Source organism: Lithobates pipiens, unplaced genomic scaffold (genome assembly GCF_037356315.1).
Source record: "Lithobates pipiens isolate NorthernLeopardFrog02 unplaced genomic scaffold, aLitPip1_a1.2 Scaffold_3, whole genome shotgun sequence".
NCBI classification, from domain to species: domain Eukaryota; kingdom Metazoa; phylum Chordata; class Amphibia; order Anura; family Ranidae; genus Lithobates; species Lithobates pipiens.
In genome coordinates, this window is record NW_027507790.1 from 126,269,540 (window position 1) to 126,292,218 (window position 22,679).

Here is a 22,679-nt window from a genome sequence, read left to right on the forward strand (position 1 = left end):
TTTGTTTGTACAAACAACGATTAACCACAATTTTTGTTGTTCACTCACATAGGACATTTTTTTTATTGTGTAGTCTTATCACACACTTTTCGAATTTTTTCACAACCTTCTTTTCAATTGTATTGGATTTTTTTGATCACTGATGAAGGTTCCTTACTTTATAATTATTTTTGAAAATACTTTTTCACTATTGATTCTCACTATTGAATTTCACTGTATCTGGACTCACCAATATTTTGATTTTTATTGTCTGGGTTCTTAGTCAAAGTCTATAGATTTTTGTATTAAGTCACTTTTTTACTTTTTAGGTTAAAGCGCTGCACTTTTATCTTTTACATCCAGTCCCCATCGGCTCTTCTCAACCTTTAACTTACAGCTTTGTCCCCCACCCCCTCTACCCACTAACTCACTCACCTTAAACAGATTGCCAATGCCAATCACTTCAAAGACAAGATTGATGCAATTTATGAGGACACCTCCACTGTGCATACATCTTCCCACCCAACATACCTTGCCTAACAGCACATTCAACACTCCTTTTTTGAATTGGCTACTACTGAAGAGGTTACAAAACTTTTCTCGGATGCCCACCTAATCAATTGTCCCTTGGATCCTGTTCCCTCACAACCACCATGGCCACCTTCTTCTTCTATCCTATTCTCCCTTACTCACATATTCAATCTCTCCCTCTCTAGTGGCACCTTCCCCTCCCCTTTAAAACATGCGTAGATCACTCCCATACTTAAAAGCCCTCACTGGACCCCACCAAGCTGAACAACTTAAGACCCATCCCATTGCTCCCATTCACTTCTAAATTTCTAGAATGCTTAGACTACATCCGTCTTAGCTCCTACATCAGTGAAAATAACCTTCTTGACCCCTTACAGTCTGGCTTTCACTCACAGCACTCCACGGAAACTGGCTTACTAAAACTCACTTACGATCAGGGCAGCCATCAGAAATTTTGGGGCCCCTTACACAGCTTTAGGCCTGGACCCCCCGGGCCTGACCACCAACATTCCCTAGGGCCTGTCCCACTGAATCCGCCCACTGGCAATCCCACGAGTCCCCATCGACGCCCAGCATCAATCCCTCTCCACAATGTATAACCATACACTCCCAGAATGCTGGCGAGGGATGGATGATGCTGGGTGTGGATGGGGATACATTGTGGAGAGGGATGGATGACTCCTCAAGAGGCTCTCCACAATGTAACTCTCATCCCCAACCAAAGTCATCCTCATTCATTTTCACAATGCAACTCCATTATGCCAGCTTGTTAGCCTCTGGTGTCCCATCCAAGGAGATTAAATAAAGTGAGTCCAAATCTACAGCACAAGGGCAGAGCAGCACACACTAACTCTCTGTGACCTACCCTCCACGTTGCACTCTCGTATTCTGCATGCACCTCAGAGGGCTGGGTCCACTTTCACCACTAACAAAACTGACCACACCCCCTGCCTGAGTCCTGGCCAATCAGATTGCAAACAAACCTAGCAGCAGCCAGCAGGCTCTTCCTCAGCAGGGAAGAAAGCGCAGTGAGTGCGTGAGTGTGGGCGCTGCGTGGGTCAGTGACTGCCTGCAGATAACAGTTTACTTCCATGTGCTGCTGTAAGGGGAGTGGGCCCAGTCAGCAGGGCCCCTTGGGACTCTTGGACCCCTTACAAGAGTATTGCCTGTACCCCCCTGATGGTGGCCCTGCGTACTGCCATTAATTAGTGGATATGCACAAAAAGAAAAATATTTACTCTCTTCCATTGCAGGGACAGCTTTTTGGCTACTTTTCTTTCTTGTACCAGACAGATTCAGTTTAAAGCGGTAGTAAACCCGCTGACACATTTTTTTTTCTACACCTGTAAGGCTAGCTCATTATGAAATACTTACCTTAGAATGAGGTGTCGGTATCTCACCTGGTCCACACCAAGGTAGCTGACATGTTGCCTCGGCATGTCTTCCGAGTATAGTGGCTCCGGCGCTGTGAGTGGCTGGAGCCGCGATGTCGTCACTACCGTGCATGCGCAGGAAGACTTCTTTCCAGCAAGGTCCGGTGTCTGACAGGCTTTCAGCCGAGAATCGCCTGTGCGCATGCGCCATTGCAGTTAGAGGCTCATTGCAGGGGGAATATCTCCTGAACTGTACAGGTTTAGGAGATATTTTTTTTTTACCTACAGGTAAGCCTTATAATAGGCTTACCTGTAGGTAAAAGTTACAATTTAGACTGTACAACCATTTTAACCAATATTCTGTTTGCTTGTTAACAAGATGAAAGGATAACCGTAAGCTGGCTCATACTAGCTACCTACCAATTTTGACATTTGTTAGAAACACTGTTAGCATTTATGGAGTAGTAGTAGAAGCAAGAATGCCCCATTTGTTGAAAAGTCTCCCTGTATAGAACTCAATCCTTCACTCATCTAGGTAGGAGAGTGAAATCTGAAAGTATTGCTTGTGTCATGCTTTCACCATAGCATGACTATCATAGCAAGTTTAGTGCCCCAGTGGCATACATCCTCCTGCCCATTATTCTTTGGGGGCATCAACCTGCTTTTCACAGTAAGATTAACTGCAGCTTGTATGCATTCTACACTTGTCCCTCAGAACTATTTTGATTGGATTGCGCTACCTGTTACTGCAAACTGATAGTTAACTGACTGATAAATATTGATCTGGCATTTATTTATGAAATTAAGATTTGTTTGCAAAAGCTGATCTTTATTGGAGAAGACAATTGGAGATGCAGCAGTTTTAATTTTCTCAAGCTACTGCATTTGGAAGAATGACAATAGTCCATATTAATCATCTCAGCTGTATCGTACACCCAGAGTCATCCTCCTCCCTCTCCACAATTCCACCCCAAAATGCCAGCTTGTCAGCTTCAGGTGCTGTGCCCGTGTTCTATCTATTGGATTAAGTGAGGGGGCACAGCAGTACATTCTATTTTTCTGCGGCTAACCTTCCACTCCGTTATCTCATATCTGCATGCCCTTTCCATGCTAACAAGCTGACCACATCCCCTGCTCGAGTACTGGCCAATGTGATTGCAGCCTATCAGCAGGAACTAGCAGGCTCCACCTCAGCAGGGATGGAAGCTGACCGATCGCCGTTCTCGATCCTCGATCACCGGCGGTGGGGGGGGGTTGAAAGGCGGCAGTGGTGAAGGAGACCCAGACTGAGGCTTGTATTCTCTATTGTTCTCTTTTGCGGGCGCCGCACGGCCTAGAGGCTGCATGGAGAACAGATGACAGTTTCTATTCATGTGAGGGGAGGTGGGGAGTGGGCCTAGCGCTGAGCCCCTTGAGACACTCAGGCCCCTTTACAAGAGTACTGCCTGTACTCCCCTGATGGCGGCCCTGCTTAAGATTTACTAACTGCTAAAACCAACAGCTATACTTCTACTACTTGACCTCTCTGCTCCCTTTGATACTATCGACCACCCATTCCTCAATAAACTCCATTCCCTTGGCCTCCAAGATTCTGCTCTATCCTGGTTCTCTGCCTACCTATCACAGCGCTCCTTCAGTGTTACCTACAACTCTGTTTCCTCCTCTCCATTGCCCCTTTCTGTGAGGGTCCTCAAGGCTCTGTTCTTGGATCCCTTCTCTTCTCTAGCTACGCCTCCTCCCTTGGTTACTTGATAACCGCCCACAGCGTCCGAATACTACTTATATGCCGATGTCACCAAAATCTACCTGTCTACTCCTCATCTCACTCCCTCAGTCTCCTCTCGCATTAATAACTTACTAACTGACATATCAGCATGGATGTCGCACCACTTCCTTAAATTAAATCTCTCTAAAACTGACCTATTAATATTCCCCCCTGCCTGTGCCCTCCTCCATGACTTTTCCATCAAAATCCACAATGCAGCCATCAGTCCCTCCCCTCATGCCAGAGTACTAGGTGTAATCCTAGATTTTGATTTGTCATTTTAGCTTCAAGTCCAATCATTGTCAAAAGTTTGTAGAATTCACCTCTGTTACATCTCTAAAATTCTCCCCTTTTTAACAAATTAAACTTCCAAGCCCCTTATTCACTCCCTTGTTATCTCTCGGGTTGACTGTTGCAACTCCTTTCTCATTGACCTGCCTCTCCATAAGCTATCCCCTCTTTAGTATTTCATGAATGCTGCTGCCAGACTTATTCACCTCACCAACCGCTCAGTATCTGCCAACCCTCTCCTCCCATCCCTATACTGGCTCCCAATCACCCCACAAATTAAATTCAATACTAACCACGGCATACAAAGCTATTCACATCTCTACCCCGAGCTAAATCACCAATCTTGTCTCCAAATAGCACCCAAACCGCCCTCTCCACTCTTCTCAAGACCTCCTACTCTTAAGCTCTCTCATCTCCTCCTCCCATGCTCATCTCTGGGACTTCTCCAGACCTCTCCTATCCTCTGGAACTTGCTACCTCAACCTGTTTGGCTATCCCCTACTCTTGGTACCTTCAGGTAATCCCTGAAACTCATTTCTTCAGGGAAGCCTATCATATCGCCAACTAATCTTTTACAACTTCCATCAGCTCATTCCCCACAGTTACAACCTTTTGTACCACCTGCCCCAGCCTATTAGATTGTAAGCTCTTCTGAGAAGGGCCCTTTTGATCCTCTTGTATTTTATTGTATTATAACTGTATTGTCTCCCTTTTATTTTGTAAAAAGCTGCGTAAACTGTTGGCGCTATATAAATCCTGTATAATAATAATAATAATGTTGAATCTTTTCTCTATGTCGAATAATTTTGGACTATTAGAGTTAGGTTAGGCACATTGGATCCCAGGCTCAATAGACATAGATCGCTATTGTCATCCTCATGTCGAACCTTCTGTCTATCTATATCAAACTGTTGTCGTAACGATATGAAAATATAATGTATACAAAAATAAAGCATTTTTTTTATTTCGGATCTTTTGGATTTCAGATTTTGCACGTTTATTATCGTTTGTTAAAATGAACACGAAAATCCCCAAAAATGCATTCGGACGGAAACGAATGCACATTTCTACGTTATAATATAAATGGGACAGTACAATTACAATACAGTTCAATACAAAAGTTAGTGGAGGGCCCTGCTCATGTAGCTCACAATCTAACGTATGTACAATAAATGTATTTAATGTGGCAAATTTTTTTTAATGGCTTAAAAATATTGACATAGGTTGGATGAAATTTTCTGCACCCAATGAATGCGGTTTATTAGAAACAGGAATGCTGTATGGTCAGTGCTGGGTGAATGTTCAGTTGATGCAAAATGAATATGAAGGCAAATGCTTTATAAATATGTCTAAATGTTTTATTTTTATTTTTTACATTCTTTTTCTTTAGAGAAATGCAGATCATTCTGTCTAACTAGCAAAAGCAGTGTTTTTACCTTAATTCCAAGCGTCATTAGTCAGTAGTGTGTCCACTGAATATCTACAATTTCCTTAAAAGTCACGTTAGCTTCTGAGATAAAAATATCTTTTGTCATTTACTGTAGCAGATCATGAAAAGAAAATCATCTGTAGGACTTTAAAGAGAAAAAAAGAAGAAAAGGACTGTTGACCTTTAGAAAGGTCAGACGGATCAGAGTGTATTATTTCAATGTCTGTCATTTCATTTTGCAAATATTGCTGCTGAGCTTCTTCCATTCTTGTTAGTATTTCTTCAACAGAACATTACCTCGTGTATACGTCAGTCTGCCAGTCCTGAGGGCAAACTCTGAAGCATGTTTGCTGGGTTAAGTTTAATGCTCTTTGCTTTGGAAACATACACATTTTCTGGTTTACAGTTCAAGTGTAAAGGCTCAGCAGGCTCGCCACAAATCACTGTATTGACAGGTAAATGAATGAGATATGCCACTTAAGGAAATGAACCACTGTGTAATTAAGATTTGCTCGGTCAACATATTAGTTTTGGGTAGAACAACCCTTTAAAAAAATTTACAGCATGTACAATTTGTGTCAATGTTCAAATGTTAAAAATAAAAAGCACATTTTTTTTAAAGCGGAACTAATCCCGATGATTTAATTGTTTCCCAAAACAGTTATATTCAATGCATGTCCAGCTTAATAACTGTCACAGTTGCATGTGCTCTCAAACAAACCATGGATTGGCTGGAATCATAACTGATCACATGTGTAGTACCATGACAAGTGCAGAACAAACAGGCCAAGATGGCAGGTACCTTAACGGTAAAGGATAGGAGGGTTTAGTTCCCCTTTAAGTTGATAATAAACCCTTACATAGGTCCACTGACGTAACTAGCCTTAGGCGTATAATGACATTTTCACAGTGATGATTTAAATAACTTTTTTAGATTCTTTTAATAATAGATTATTTCATTTTACAATTAAATCACTTATATCCTATACTGAACACAGTAATTATGTAAATCCTCATATGTAAGCTGTACCTGTTTTTCTACATCCTTCCAACGTACACAGTTTAGATCAGGCATCACTAAATGGCGGACCACGGGCCAAATGCAGACCGCATCACATTCAGTCTGCCTTTTCTTCCCCCTGCCATTGCTCTGTAATCCTCACAGAGCCGACAGCAGGAGGCAGTTCTGGGTGGAGGGTGGGGCTGTCCGAGGTTAACAAGCAGGTGATTGGCTGCTAGGATGTAGGGCAGTGCTAGCAACCAATCACTATCTTGCAACAACCGCCATCCATCCAGACATGCTTTACTGATTTCCGGTCTGTAAGGTAAGACAGTGAGGGAGGTGGCAAAGTTACAGGGGGTGAGGACACGAATGTGAAAGGCTTAAAAGGAGCTGATGAATGTGTGTGCTGAGGACATTGATATTTGGGGCTGATGACAATAAAGTTGGAAGAGCCTGAGGACTGTAATATGGTGGACTGAGGATGTGATGTGGGGGGCTGAGGACTGTAATGTGGAGGGCTGAGGACGTGATATGGTGGGCTGAGGACTGTAATGTGGGGGGCTGAGGTCATGATGGACTGAGGTCTGTAATGTGGGGGGGTGGAGGACATTAAAGTGGGGGCTGACGATTTAAATTGGGGGAGGCTGAGGATTGTTATGTGGGGGGCTGAGAAATGTAATGTGAGGAGCAATGAGGACAGTAATGTAAAGGGGGCTGAGGACAGTAATGTGGAGGGGTGGAACAGGGGACTGTGGACAGTAATGTGAAGGGGACTTAGGACAATAATGTGGGGGATGATGTAAATAGGGGCGGAGAACAGTAATGTCGGGGGTTGATGTCAAGGAAGTGTGAGAACATTACTGTGAAAAGGGTGGAGAGGGGTGACGTAAAGGGGGAGTTGAGGACACTCATCAAGAGGGAATCTTAATGTGAAAAGGGAGGGGACTGTGATGTGCAGTGGGGACTGAGGTCGCTGATGTAAGAATGAGTTAAGATCTGTACATGTGCATTAGGTACACACGTCGTGGGTAGGTCAGCCCATTTTAATCAGCTACACTACCCGCAAGAAACACGGAGAAAGAATTCCTTGACCTTTTCTTTCCAAAATATCCCCGCACCAAGCCGCATGGGTACCGATATGATATTTGCACCTCAGATGGAAGAAAAATTTACTGACCACACCTCAGTGAATTTTAATTCACTACCCCTGATTTTGATGGTATTTCTCAGCACAAAGCAGGGAGCTGAGTGTAATCTGAGACTTAAGTGGTGGAAAGGACACCCCCCCCCCCCACACAGTCACCTAGGGACACATGCACAGCTAAGGCTGCCAGTCACCTGCTGTTTGCTAGAGGGTGGGGCGAGGGTTGCTCCCAAGAATTGCCTGGTGTCTTGAAAAACTGTCAAAATCTTTTGGGCTATCCTGCGCAAGAGGCTCTGAGACATGGGAAAAGGTTGATTTCCTTTATATTCATAGGGGCCCGAGTTACCATTGCACAATCCTGGAAGTCAGCTATTATTTCACTTAACATAGTGAAAGCTAAGCTATCATTGATCATGATAAATGAAAGACTTTCTGCACTTATTGACAAAGTGAAGTTGTTCAGAAAGGTTTGGTATCCATGATTATTCCACCTCAAGGAAATGTCTAGTGCTCTCTTTGCTTTTTATTAGACCCCTTTCACACCAGGGCGTTTTGCAGGCACTATAGCGTTAGAAATAGCGCCTGCAATCCGCCCTAAAGAAGCTGCACCATTTTGTGTAGTGTGAAAGCCCCGAGGGCTTTCACACTACAGCGGTGCGCTGGCAGGACGTCAGAAAAAAGTCCTGCCAGCAGCTTCTTTGGAGCGGTGAAGGAGCGGTGTGTTTACTGCTCCTCCACCGCTGCTCCCCTTTGAAATCAATGGGGCAGCGCTGTAATGCCGCCGGCAAAACGCCGCTATTGCGGCGTATTGCCGGCGGTTTTAACCCTTTCGTGGCCACTAGCGGGGGGTAAAAGCGCCCCGCTAGCGGCCGAAATGCGCCGCAAAACACCGCTAAAATAGCGGCGTTTTACCGCCGACGCTATCAGCGGTGTGGTGTGAAAGGGGTCTTAGAGAATGGATGGTTACTTGTTTCTATCTCCTTTATCATCTTTCCTTTTCTTCACCTTTTAGGGAGGTTGCCTTCCAAACTGTGATTTGAACTGGGGCAAGTCGATGGAGGGGATCCCTCTCTGGGGATATTCTTCCTGTTTGCCCAACCTGTATATGACATGGCATTTTCTATTTCTTAGTTTTTCTATGTATGGGAGACAATTGCACTCATGTGTCAATCTCACTTACCACTGTAAGTTCTGAAATGGAAATTTATAGATAGGCAACTACTATCCTCATATTGATTAGTGGTTCCAAATGAATAATAACTACTGCAGCAGGGAACAGACAGAAAAGATATACTCCGCATCTTTCCAAATAACTGTTCTGCTTTATTATGACGCAATTGAAGGTTTTTATGCACATGATTATGTAGGTATCAAATTAATATTACAATTGTACTTTTATGGTAACAAGAGGCATAACATACAGTACAGACCAAAAGTTTGGACACACCTTCTCATTCAAAGAGTTTTCTTTATTTTCATGACTATGAAAATTGTAGATTCACACTGAAGGCATCAAAACTATGAATTAACACATGTCCAACTATATACTGAACAAAAAAGTGTGAAACAACTGAAAATTTGTCTTATATTCTAAGTTCTTCAAAGTAGCCACCCTTTGCTTTGATTACTGCTCCGCACACTCTTGGCATTCTGTTGATGAGCTTCAAGAGGTAGTCACCCGAAATGGTTTTCGCTTCACAGGTATGCCCTGTCAGGTTTAATAAGTGGGATTTCAAGCCTTATAAATGTGGTTGGGACCATCAGTTGTGTTGTGCAGGAGGTGGATACAGTACACAGCTGATAGTCCTACTGAATAGACTGTTAGACTTTGTATTATGGCAAGAAAAAAGCAGCTAAGTAAAGAAAAATGAGTGGCCATCATTACTTTAAGAAATGAAGGTCAGTCAGTCCGAACAATTGGGAAAACTTTGAAAGTGTCCCCAAGTGCAGTGGCAAAAACCATCAAGCACTACAAAGAAACTAGCTGACATGAGGACTGCCCCAGGGAAGGAAGACCAAGAGTCACCTCTGCTGCGGACGATAAGTTCATCCAAGTCACCAGCCTCAGAAATCGCAGGTTAACAGCAGCTCAGATTAGAGAACAGGTCAATGCCACACAGAGTTCTAGCAGCAGACACATCTCTAGAACAACTGTTAAGAGGAGACTGTGTGAATCAGGCCTTCATAGTAAAATAGCTGCTAGGAAACCACTGCTGAGGACAGGCAACAAGCAGAAGAGACTTGTTTGGGCTAAAGAACACAAGGAATGGACATTAGACCAGTGGAAATCTGTGCTTTGGTCTGATGAGTACAAGTTTGAGATCTTTGGTTCCAACCACCGCGTCTTTGTGCGACGCAGAAGAGGTGAACGGATGGACTCTACATGCCTGGTTCCCACCGTGAAGCATGGAGGAGGTGTGATGGTGTTAGGGTGCTTTGCTGGTGACACTGTTGGGGATTTATTCAAAATTGAAGGCATACTGAACCAGCATGGCTACCACAGCATCATGCAGCGGCATGCTATTCCATCCGGTTTGCGTTTAGTTGGACCATCATTTATTTTTCAAATAGGACAATGAGTCCAAACACACCTCCAGGCTGTGTAAGGGCTATTTGACCAAGAAGGAGAGTGATGGGGTGCTGCGCCAGAGGACCTGGCCTCCACAGTCACCGGACCTGAACCCAATCGAGATGGTTTGGGGTGTGCTGGACAGCAGAGTGAAGGCAAAAGGGCCAACGAGTGCTAAGCATCTCTGGGAACTCCTTCAAGACTGTTGGAAAGCCATTTCAGGTGACTACTTCTTGAAGCTCATCAACAGAATGCCAAGAGTGTGCGGAGCAGTAATCAAAGCAAAAGGTGACTACTTTGAAGAACCTAGAATATAAGACATATTTTCAGTTGTTTCACACTTTTTTGTTCAGTATATAATTGGACGTGTGTTAATTCATAGTTTTGATGCCTTCAGTGTGAATCTACAATTTTCATAATCATGAAAATAAAGAAAACTCTTTGAATGAGAAGGTGTGTCCAAACTTTTGGTCTGTACTGTATTTTAATCAGGACTCGAAAGAATGCAACATGTACTGAAAACATTATTAGTGCCGTGTGCACAGTGAGGGCAGTGTGCAATACATATAAAATAGTCTACAATTATATGCAGAACTTACAAATTTCCTTTACAGTCTTCTCTCTTTCGATCAATATTTTGATCACTAACCATACCTGCTATCACCTTTAAACTGGATGGTTATATTCAATTTGTGTAATACACAATTAAATGTAACCTTCGTTTTACCATGTTTGGAAAACAGATTCAAAATAATTGTGATCGCATTGCTTATCATTAGATTAATTAACCGGGCACATTTTGTTATTAATGTTTTGTCTAAAAAACTGAAATTGTCATGGTGTCCTTCCAGCTTATCACTGATCTCTCATCCCAGCAAAATTTTTTCATGAGAGCGCAAAGGTGGGGGTCACATCTGCATACATGACACACACAAGAGATAGAACTAAAGGTTACCCATTGTGAATCTCTGTCCACTCTAACCATTTATCTAGGGGCTCAGTACAGGCAGAACTGCACCTTCGGTTCATATAATTTATAGCGCTTCTCTTGCTTTATTATGATGCAATTGACGATTTTTATACACGTGATTACGTAGGTATCACATTAATATTACAATTGTACTTTTATGGTAACAAGGGGCGTAACATAGGCAGGCTAATGCTAATCAAGACTCAAAAGAATGCAAACATGTACTGAAAATATTATTAAAGCGGGAGTCCGCCGGGACTCCGCGTTTTTTTTTTTTTTAAAGTCAGCAGCTACAAATACTGCAGCTGCTGACTTTTAAAATGGTGAGACTTACCTCTCCAGCGCGCCCGCGATGTCGGCACCCGAAGCCGATCTCTAGATCGACACTCGGGTGCTACCGCCGCCATCTTGGGTATGGGAATCAGGAAATGGAGCCTTTCGGCTTAATTTCCCGGTTCCCTACTGCGCATGCGCGAGCCGCGCGGCGCAATCCGGACGGTCCCCGCTGCCTCTGGGAACTGTGTGTTTCCCAGCAGGCAGCGGGGCACTTGCGCAAAGGGGCGGGCAGTTGTGGAAAGGGGCGTAATCTACGCCCCTTTCCGCAGACAGCTATCCCGGAAGTGGGTGCAGTTACCTGGATTATCCAGGTAACTGCACCCCCCTCCCCCCTGAAAGGTGCCAATTGTGGCGCCGGAGGGGGGGGATTCCGATGAGCGGAGGTCCATTTTAGGGTGGACCTCCGCTTTAATGTCGTGTGCATAGTGAGGGTAGTGTGCAATACATATATAATAGAATACAATTATATACAGAACTGACAAATTTCCTTTACAGTTTTTATAATGAAAAGTCAGTATATTCAGATTTTATTGGTCATTTGTTCATAATTTTTGAAATTCATAAAAAAACATATATTTGAGAGTTCAAGTTATAAAAAAAAGTTTTTGTTTTGGATGTACTTAGTCTACTTGATTTTTAGAGCCATTGAAACAATAGGTTTCGTAACCAGGGAATTATCCACCTATAATATCCATATTTCAAGAGTCAGTGTAAGAAAGAAACTTATACTGCATGCAAGCAATATAAGATAAATCCTATTTAGTTGATTACTTTGCTGCCCTTCCACACAAAATCACATTGGGCAGGAAGATGTAAAATAATTCCTATGACAATAACTTATAGTAGCATTTAGTGAAATGGTGAAAATACCATAAGCTTACTGAAATGTCTTTATTTGAGTTAAGAGTTCTCAAATCATCAGCTGCGTCTAATTACAGTAATTTGTCATTGTTTTAAAATGACCCTATGTCTATTTTTAAAGATCAACTCTATTTCCAAGTGCTTCCTTTAAAATTTAAATGGATGACATAATCATCAATATATTTGGTTATTATGAGAGGCTGATTTATTACCCTATGGACTGCAATGAATCACGTATTCTGTGTTTAATTTTTTGAAAATCATTCTTAATAGACATATACTGAATAATACAGTGTTCTGGTATAAAAGTTTTGCAGCACATTTAAAAAAAAAAAAAAACAAGCTTAGTTCAAAAATGTAGGCAAATCCAAAAACAATAAGGGTGGCAGAGAAAACAGTGTCTATTTGGTCTCTGAATAATTAAACACTTCTTTGTGTATGGAAAAATAGGTTGCAGAAGATCTAACTGTTCTTTCTATCAGGAATCATGCACAACACTGTTCCCAGCAGATTTAACAGTATGTATAAAGATGAGGTTTAGTTTCAATACAGAGACACTGTCAACTTACCCATGTGGGGCAAATTGAATGTGCCTCTGCAAAGACCCCCCCCCCCCCCCCCCCAACCATCCTATGCTTACCCTGCCTGCATTACAGTGACACTAAACACTGGTTAAAAATACATATTCCATTTAAAGTGGTTCTAAAGGTTTATGGTTTTTTTTACCTAAATGCATTCTCTGCATTCAATTTGTAGTAAACTTGGGCAAAACAAAACAAAACAAAACAAAACAAAAAACAAAAAATTACAAGGTGTGTGAGATTCTGATCACAAATTCTGGGCATCTCCTCTTCTAGAAATAAAGCAGAGAAACCATTACAGTCTGTTAAATTGTGTTCCAGCTAATTTAAATAAGCAGAGGGCATCATTAATATTTCAAATGCAATAATTTAGGCAGCATATCCTGTTACTGAAAAATGGATCACTGCAGATGACTAATTGGAACATTCTGTCATTAATGCCTAGAAATTCTCAACCCCTATTTGTGTCTGTATTTATTACTATATTTATAATCGATGCACACTATTTAAGACTAGTCAAATAACAAGTTCAAGTGTTTTTTCTGTAATGATGTTGCACCATATTGCACCATATTTTGGCTTTGACTCTGTGCTGTGGCATATCCTAAAAAGGGAAGTGTTGCCAGTTTGCTCCTAAACCAGTGTAGCTCCGGCTCCTGAACAGCACGCGCTATGTTTTTCTAAATTTAAGGTTACACCTGAGCTGCAGTTTGGTTTGGGTGAAATGGTCTAAATTTGGACCTCAGCATCAGTCTGACTGGACTGTGGGATGTTCAGTCTGGCCACAGGGGGCATTGTCTCTTCTGGCAGGCATGGAACTACAGTCTGGTTGGGTGCTTTAAGATTATCCTCTCTCGGAGCCTGCCCAGTGGGAGTAGCGCTCTTGCCGTGCTTTCTGGGAGAGGGTACTTAAGATGCAGATATCACGTGGTTCAGGGTTCCAGTCCAAAAGGATGTGCTGACTTCATGGTCCTGGTCCCCCTGACCAGACCCCAGGAAGGCTATGGCCTGGGGTGTGGATCCACCTGATTTGTTGTCTCGGGCTGGCTAGCCCGAGGCAAGGAAACTAAAGGAGGATTCTGAGGTGTTTGGGTTCCGTCTCCGGTTTGGGAAAGGCCCATTAACTTCATAGCATTCCAGGGGAGGACTCTTCAGAAGAAAACCACGTACGGGTTGGTTTCTTAGCAAGAGCCTGGAAGGGCTGAGGTACCAAAGTGAATCCGGTCTCGTTGATATCGCCAAGCTGACTGAAAGATCCAGGTATCACACTAGTGTTCTACAAGTTTAGTTTTAGACACACCAACTAGAAAGAAAGCATTACTAGATCTACTGATCACCAATAATACAGACGTGATCATGGATGTGAAAATACGGGGCAATTTCGGGAACAGCGATCACAGGTCAATTGGCTTCCGTATAAATCACACAAATAGGAAACATAAAGGGAATACAAGACACTGAATTTCAAAAGAGCCAACTTCCCTAAACTACGAACCTTACTAGAAGGCATAAATTGAGATAAAATCTTAGGAACAAAGGACGTGGAGGAGTCTTTGCTTTGGTTTACTTTAAGAGCATATTAAATAAAGGCATTAGCCAATGCATCTCATTGAGTAATACATTTAAAAGAACGAACAAAGGTCCTGGGTGGCTTAACTCCAATGTAAAAATGCATATAAAAGCAAAGGAGAAGGCCTTCAAAAAATACAAGGTTGAGGGATCATCATCAGCATTCAGACTTTATAAAGAATGCAACAAGAAATGTAAGGGTGCAATAAGGATGGCTGAGATAGAACATGAAAGACACATAGCGGAGGAGAGAAACTCCCAAGAAACAGTATATAAACAGTAAAAAAGAGAGGACAGACCATATTGGCCCCATAAAGAATGAGGAAGGACATCTGGTTACAAAGGATGGGGAGAAGGCGAAGGTATTGAATTTATTCTTCTCCTCAGTCTTCACAAGGGAATCGGGGGGCTTCAGTAACCAAAACTGCAGGGTTTATCCTCATGACACATCACCTATCATCTATGGTTTACAGAGGACAGAATTAAAATTAGACTTGGGAAACTTAACTCTAATAAATCACCGGGACCAGATGGTTGCACCCGATGGTACTTAGGGAACTCGGTCAAGTAATTGCCAGACCATTGTTCCTAATTTTTACTGACAGTCTACCAACTGGAATGGTACCAGCTGATTGGAGAAAAACCAATGTAGTATCAATATTTAAAAAGGGCCCAAAATACATCCCTGGGAATTACAGACCTAACAGCCTAACATCAATAGTATGTAAACTCTTGGGAGGATGATAAGGGACTTTATTCATTTACTCATTTAGTAATGAGAACGGTATCATTAGCAGTAATCATTAGCAGTAATCAGCATGGATTAATGAAGAATCGTTCTTGCCAAACCAATCTACTAACCTTCTATGAGGAGCTGAGTTGCCAGCTAGATAAAGGAAGGCCCGTAGACATGGTGTATCTGGATTTTGCAAAAGCATTTGACACAGTTCCCCATAAACGTTTACTGTACAAAATAAGGTCTGTTGACATGGACCATAGGGTGAGTACATGGATTGAAAACTGGCTACAAGGACGCGTTCAGAGGGTGGTGATAAATGGGGAGTACTCGTAATGGTCAGGGATGGGTAATGGGGTCCCCCAGGGTTCTGTGCTGGGACCAATCCTATTTAATTTGTTCATTAACGACCTGGGTGATGGGGTAAACAGTTAAATCTCTGTATTTGCAGACAATATTAAGCTAAGCAGGATGAGGAAACCTTGCAAAAAGATCTGAACAAATTAATGGGGTGGGCAACTACATGGCAAATCAGGTTCAATGTAGAAAAATGTAAAATAATGCATTTGGGGGGCAAAAATATGAATGCAATCTATACGCTATGGGGAGAACCACTGGGGGAATTTAGGATGGAAAAGGACCTTGGGGTCCAAGCTGCTGCTAACAAAGCAAACAGAATATTGGCATGCATTAAAAAAGGGGATCAACTCCAGAGATAAAACAATAATTCTCCCACTCTACAAGACTCTGGTCTGGCTGCACCTGGAGTATGCTTCCCAGTTCTGGGCACCAGTCCTCAGGAAGGATGTACTGGAAATGGAGCGAGTGCAAAGAAGGGCAACAAAACGAATAAAGGTTCTGGAGGATATTAGTTATGAGGAAAGGTTGCAAGCACTGAACTTATTCTCTCTGGAGAGGGGATATGATTTCAATATACAAATACCATACTGGTGACCCCACAATAGGGATAAAACTCACAAAATCACAAAAGGGAGTTTAACAAGACTCGTGGCCACGCATTAAAGTTTGAAGAAAAGAGGTTTAACCTTGAACTACGTAGAGGGTTCTTTACTGTAAGAGCGCAAGGATGTGGAATTCCCTTCCACAGGTGATGTTTTCAGTGGTGGGCATTGATAGTTTCAAGAACTATTAGATAACCACCTGATCGATTGCAACATACAGGGATATAAAATCTAATACTGACATATAATCACACACATAGGTTGGACTTGATGGACTTGTGTCTTTTTTCAACCTCACCTACTATATAACTATATAACTATGTAACAACCCTGCCTTATGTCTTGATTGCTGTTAAACCTTGAACTCTTTGCTCCTCCCATGAACTTCCTATATAAGCCTTGTCTGGGCACTTCCTTTTTGCCAGGTTATTATGCTTTCTCAGCCAGTGCCTTGTGCTTGTCTTCCCTGCTGCCTTCCATATTTTGCTACCACTCGTTATCGAACCTTGGCTTGTTCCTTGGCTACTCTTCTGCCTGATCCCAACTGCTACACTACTGCTATAGCAACTGTTCTTTGCACCTGATGCCTGATTGTGACATCATGTTTGTAAATCCCTTGTCTATTCACCTAGAAAATGGCCATTACTGCTTTTTAACATTCAGCTTCCTTTGACTTCAGAGGGATTTGAGATTCAGCACCTTAACGTCAGTGGTGTTCTCCAAACCCATCTCCAACTGAACTCAGAGATGCTTGGTTTATCCCTAATCCTAAATACACATATGCTATAAGAAAAAACTTTTGACACCACTGTTGCTTTAATAGACAGGGAGCCTTTGTACTGGGTCTTTTTTCTATCTAGTATTTATATATTCGGAGCCAACATGGGGACTCACAATCCCTGCATGTTTAGAGTGCCTCCTCTACCAGGCATGAGCCCACTAAACCTAAAATGAGTTATGTTTTTGAATAACATAGACAGTGAATTTGAGTTAGAGACCTAATCATGAGAAGGATATTCAAATGAGGGACCTCTGCATAAAAGAACGACATGAGGGTGATGATAGGGAAAACAAATGATATGAAGTCAAACACCCCTGAGTAAAAAGAGGTTTCCAAGGCTCGGGAACTTTGATGTGTGATGACACAGCAGCCATGGCAGTTGTAAAGGGACAAGTAGGGTACAGAATCTCTATAGCATAGTCATTTTTTGGAGTAGGAGTCAGGGTGCAAATAGATGCTTGGGTGTCCAGATGGACCATAAGTGCTAGTGTTTAGATGCTATGCCAGCATCTCAAGGAATAGGCTACTTAGATGGGGCTCTCTAAAAAAATAGCATCTTAGACAGATGAACATCTCTACAGGCAGGCCCATTATGGTTTAGAGCTGCTATTAGCACATGTGAAATATCTAGTCTGATGCAGGGGCGGATCCAGGGGGGGGGCAACGGGTCAATTGCCCCCCCCGAAAATATTTCACTTCAAGGCTTTCTCCCTCCGCCACCTATTTACATTTGGCGAGGAATCATCTAAATGCAGTTGCAGGGACTTTATTTCTGCTTCCCCCACTCCAAGATGACATATTCAGTGTGCCCCATCCGTTCATTTAGAGGGGCCCAGGCGGTGGCGTCCTTATGGGGGTAAAGACCATGGTAAAACTGGGGTCGCCGCTACACGCTGTGTAGTATTATTTGCAGAGCGGTGCGGACGTGCCCAGTGTTACTTCCCTGTCAGGCGGAGTGATCTCCACCCGACAGGAGCTCCCTAGTCCCGGCTGGCGTGACGTCATATTTCAGAGGCCGGGAGCGCGAGATTCAAGACAAGATGCTGTCCGACCTGTGAGCCCATCTGCACTGTCTGCAAGTGAGTGATCACTTAAATGCCTTAACTCATTAACAGTGTGTTAGCTGTGTGAACTGCTGAAGTGGTTAACACTTGGAGGGAAGGGGAGGGGGGAGGGGTGTTAATGCAGTTAGAATGGTAATTGTAATACACAGCATGGAGGGGGGTAATGTACTCACTGATGCATTCATGACCAATGGCAATTAATTAACCCCTTTGTGCTGCATTAGTGGCAGTGGCACCATCATTATTAATTAACCCCTTTTATGCTGCAGCATGATGGGGTTGAAAAAAAACACTGCTACTAATGCAGCACAAAGGGATTAATGAATTGCCATTGGTCACAAATGCATCAGTCGGTACATTACCCCCCTCCATACTGTGTATTACAATTACCAATCATCATCATCATCATGAGCCACAGCAACTGTATTGTGTGATTATCATGATGATAATGATGATATAGAATGACATTAAAATTCATCTTTAGGCCTCATTCACACAGGGGGCATGCTGCAGACATGCGGGCTGTCTTTAACTGACTTGGGGATGGATAAAGTGTGGGATATACTAAAAGGAATGTCCCATAAAGTTTTGTACATATCCCTGTGCTGGCATCCCATTTATTTCTAATGGCACACACAGCTTTTGTGTCCCAATATGTCCTGCGTGGGTCCCAGAATGCTTGCCAGGTGCCTTCAGGTACCCACACCAGCATGTCATATTGGGACATAGTGGCTGTGTCCATGCAGCCATGTGTTAGAATACAAATAAATGGGATGCCAGCATGGGGATGCATCTAACACTTTAAAACAGTGTCACTGTTTTAAACAAGGTTATGACTGTATGATATGTTAAATACATATATTTTAATACAAACGTGTTCTATAAGCAACACCTTATTTTCTGGCAGTGCCCCTCCCGAGACTAGGCTCTGGATCCGCCCCTGGTCTGATGTCTGTGGAGGGCACGTTTGATAACTTTTGGGCTTCATTTATAGTGATTTTTCTTTAAGGTTCTGCTCATGCTGTGGTCATGCTTATGGGAATATTTTCACTGAGAGTACCCATTTATGTGTATGTGCATTAACTATATATTTTACCTTTTGCAAAGCCTAATCAGCATCATTACCTGAAAGTGTTGGCCCAATAAACAAGCTTATGCTTTTAATACATCAGGCCCTAAATGTCAACTAAAAGTAGAGGCACTGACCATATAGATCCTTATATTGTGAATCCAATTACAAAACACTGCACCTTCATTTATTCAGAGCAATGCCAATTATGAATATAAACTTATTGTAGATTGTAGAGATTTTTCCCCAGTGGATTTATGGGGAATATGGATTTACTTGAGATATATATTTCAATTTGTTAGTTGAATATCTACATATTCACCGCTCTATAGTGATGATGGATTATGGTGCCTGAGCTCACTGCTTCTCTATGTATCTAAACTAATGGTGACTGATAAGATGAAATATTGTGAAGCATTCAATCATCCGCAAGCTCATTACTTTTCACTATGATGGATACTGCAAAAAATGTTATAGCTGTAACAAGGAGAATGTTAAAACAAGCATTCAGATACCAAGATATTCAGGGTGTATTCTGATTCTAGAATTTGTTATTTATACATTATTATTATTATTATTATTATTATTTGTTATTTAGCAACTTGTTTATGTTTACAATTTTTCATATTTGACTTACCTATAGAACTTAAAGGGATTGTAAGGTGATTTTTTTTTATTTAAATAACAAACATGTTATACTTACCTCCACTGTGCAGCTCATTTTGCACAGAGTTGCCCCGAAACTGCTCTTCTGGGGTCCCTCGGTGGCTGTCTCGGCTTCCACGTTCATGCGAGCTCCCTCGCATGGTGAGAAGCACCTGCGGGCGCGCTCCCGTGATACAGCGGGCGGCTATAGCCGCTCGCTGTAGCACACGGCCCGCCCCCCGGCGCTCCGCATCAGTGGATGTGATTGACAGCAGCACGAGCCAATGGCTGTGCTGCTTTCCATCCATCCACTCCAGCCAATCAGCAGCCAGGCTGAACAGTGGAAAGGACGTCGGGGGACGAGCGCGGGACATTCGAGGGGTGAGGTAAGTAAAATGGGGGGGCTGGGGGCACTGGCACTGTCAGATGTTTTTTCACCTTAATGCATAGAATGCATTAAGGTGAAAAAACATTTACCTTTACAACCCCTTTAAAAGCAGATTGGACACCTTGGTTCAAGGCATACAAACCTATAAAGCAGTCATCTAATAGGGCACTATATTGTATAAGCTAAAACATCAAATTTACATACAACCAACCTGGGTATGCAATCCCTCTAAATGCATTTTCAATTGGATATGCATAAATACATATACTAAAGTCAGTCACAAATTCATATAGAGTGAAAAATTTTCAAAGCTCATAAAGTGCAAAAAAATTGTGAAAAGTGCAAATATTTCATCAATAAAGAAATATTAAAAATTCAAGCCATAAATAAAGAAAAAGTCCAAGTTTATAAGAAAAAAAAACACAGATCAGTGCAAGAGTGCCTGGAAATAGCCAGCTTCCAGATATAATGCAAACTTTAGAAGTGCCACAGAAGAGAAAAGAGTGCTGCTGGACCACTCTAACAAAAGGGTTAACAGGCTTCTTACCAGAATGATGGATCACTCACAGAGATCATTAAAGTGGAGCTCCACCCAAAAGGAGAAGCTCTGCTTATTTCCCTCCTCCTCTCCACCCTTGCCACATTTGGCACCTTTTGGGGGAAGGGAGTGGGTACCTGGTTTTGACAGGTACCCGCTCCCACTTTCTGATGACTTTTGCCACGGCAAAATCATACAGAACTTCGGCCCCCCTTCTCCCTCCCTTGCCTCAGGGCCATTCACAAAGTGCAACTCACTTCATGTTAGTGCAGTAGGGAGCCGCAAGGCTTCACAGCTGGTTTTCCTTATCTGAAATGGCAGCGGAAGCACCTGAGAGCTAATTGAGAGTCAGCAGCAACAGTATTTTCTCCTCTTCAAGCACGTTGCTGCCCCTCAGCATCAAACACTCTGGTCATAGGAAAGACACCTTACAAGTTCTAGATGGATGCACTCAGCATAGAAGGTTAAAAACAGAAGGTACCACCATAGTGCAGTATCTTCTAAAAATGTCTTCATTTATTCAGCAATAATGCTTACATACGTCAAAAGGAAAGGTTGGGACTTTAAATGAAGCACAGCTGAGAGCATATAGATATATAAAAACCACATGATCATGGATTCCAAAAGCATATACATTGAATCAAAGGAATAATATGATAAAATTTGATAAAGTCTTGACAATTTATTATGCATGATAGTGACATAATTAATAACCAATCTATGGGTAATAGAAATATTGGTACACGATAATGTGATTATGCTAATTCATAAGCAACATGATTGTGTTTATAATGACATATTTCAAAACCAATCTATTGGTAATAGAAACATTGGTACACGGTAGTGCGATTATTCATTTAATTTATAAACAACAACAAACATGGTAATGATAATACATTTGTAAACTTGATAATAAGATTAATATCACTTGTTGCAGAATCTCAAGATCGCATGATTATGTGGTGTAGCATAAGGCTAGGGCTCTGCGCGTTTCGCTGGGATTCCCACTCATCAGGAGCAGTTGCATGTGCAATGGTCTATAATAAAAGAGTAAAGGATTACAAAATAAACAATTGCTGGACACAGAGGAAATCAGAGCGATAATGCAAGGGTATTGCTAAATGCTCTTACCTATAAGTACTTATACCTTTACCTATAAGTAAAGGTAAGTAATAGGGTAAAATTATTGGAAGTTGAAGACGCCATGGGGAGATCATACCTCCCATGGGAGCTGAGGCCGCACGGCCACACTGAGGCCCAGGGCTGCAGCATGTGGAACACCAGTGGAATTGTGGTTCCCTGTGGGTGATTGAATTGATGATATAGTGTGTATACCAGTTCCAGTGGATGTACTGTTAAAAATACAAATAAAAAGTGTGATTGTGTTAGTGCAGGTGAGGGCTATACTAACTAATATACCAGCCCAGTCAGGTTGGGGGGATGTGAAAAACGCAAACCTTAGTGAGAAAAACCTCACTAACAAACAAGTGTAAAACATGTGTTTACCTTAGATCTCAAGAGGAGATCATAGGGACCAGTGTGTGAAGATCTGAAAATTGAAGTGAGGCATGTGCTCCACCAGTCCTAATGGCCAAGGATAGCCATAGTATGCCGCCAACGCCACGCTGCGTTATGAAGCAGAGGGAAGGGGGCGGCGCCACCACCCAGACGCCTAGCGTCGCTCAGCAGTTGGTGCTCAAAGTCCTCCTTTGTGTCAAACGTCGTAAGAAAAAAGGCACAGTGGCGCATGGCAACATGACAACGCCCACTGCCCCGAACATAGGAGGGAGGCAGAGGGAGGGTCCACGCTGCACATCGCAGCTCCCGGGGAGGCAGGACCCAGGCGTCCACAACCGAGATGCAATACTATTGGGCAAATAAAACTTTAAAGTCCATAGTGTCAAGCAAGAGTTACCCTGCAATATTAAACCTATAACAGTTAATAAACTGTATGCTACCCTAGCTATTGTGCTTCCATCCCTAAGTCATGGCGGCAAGGGTAGGGGGGTTTTGGGACTTTAGATGAGGCAATGAATGGATAGATTCATCTGCCTCCATCCCTAGTGTATGTATGTAAAACAATAACGTAATGAGG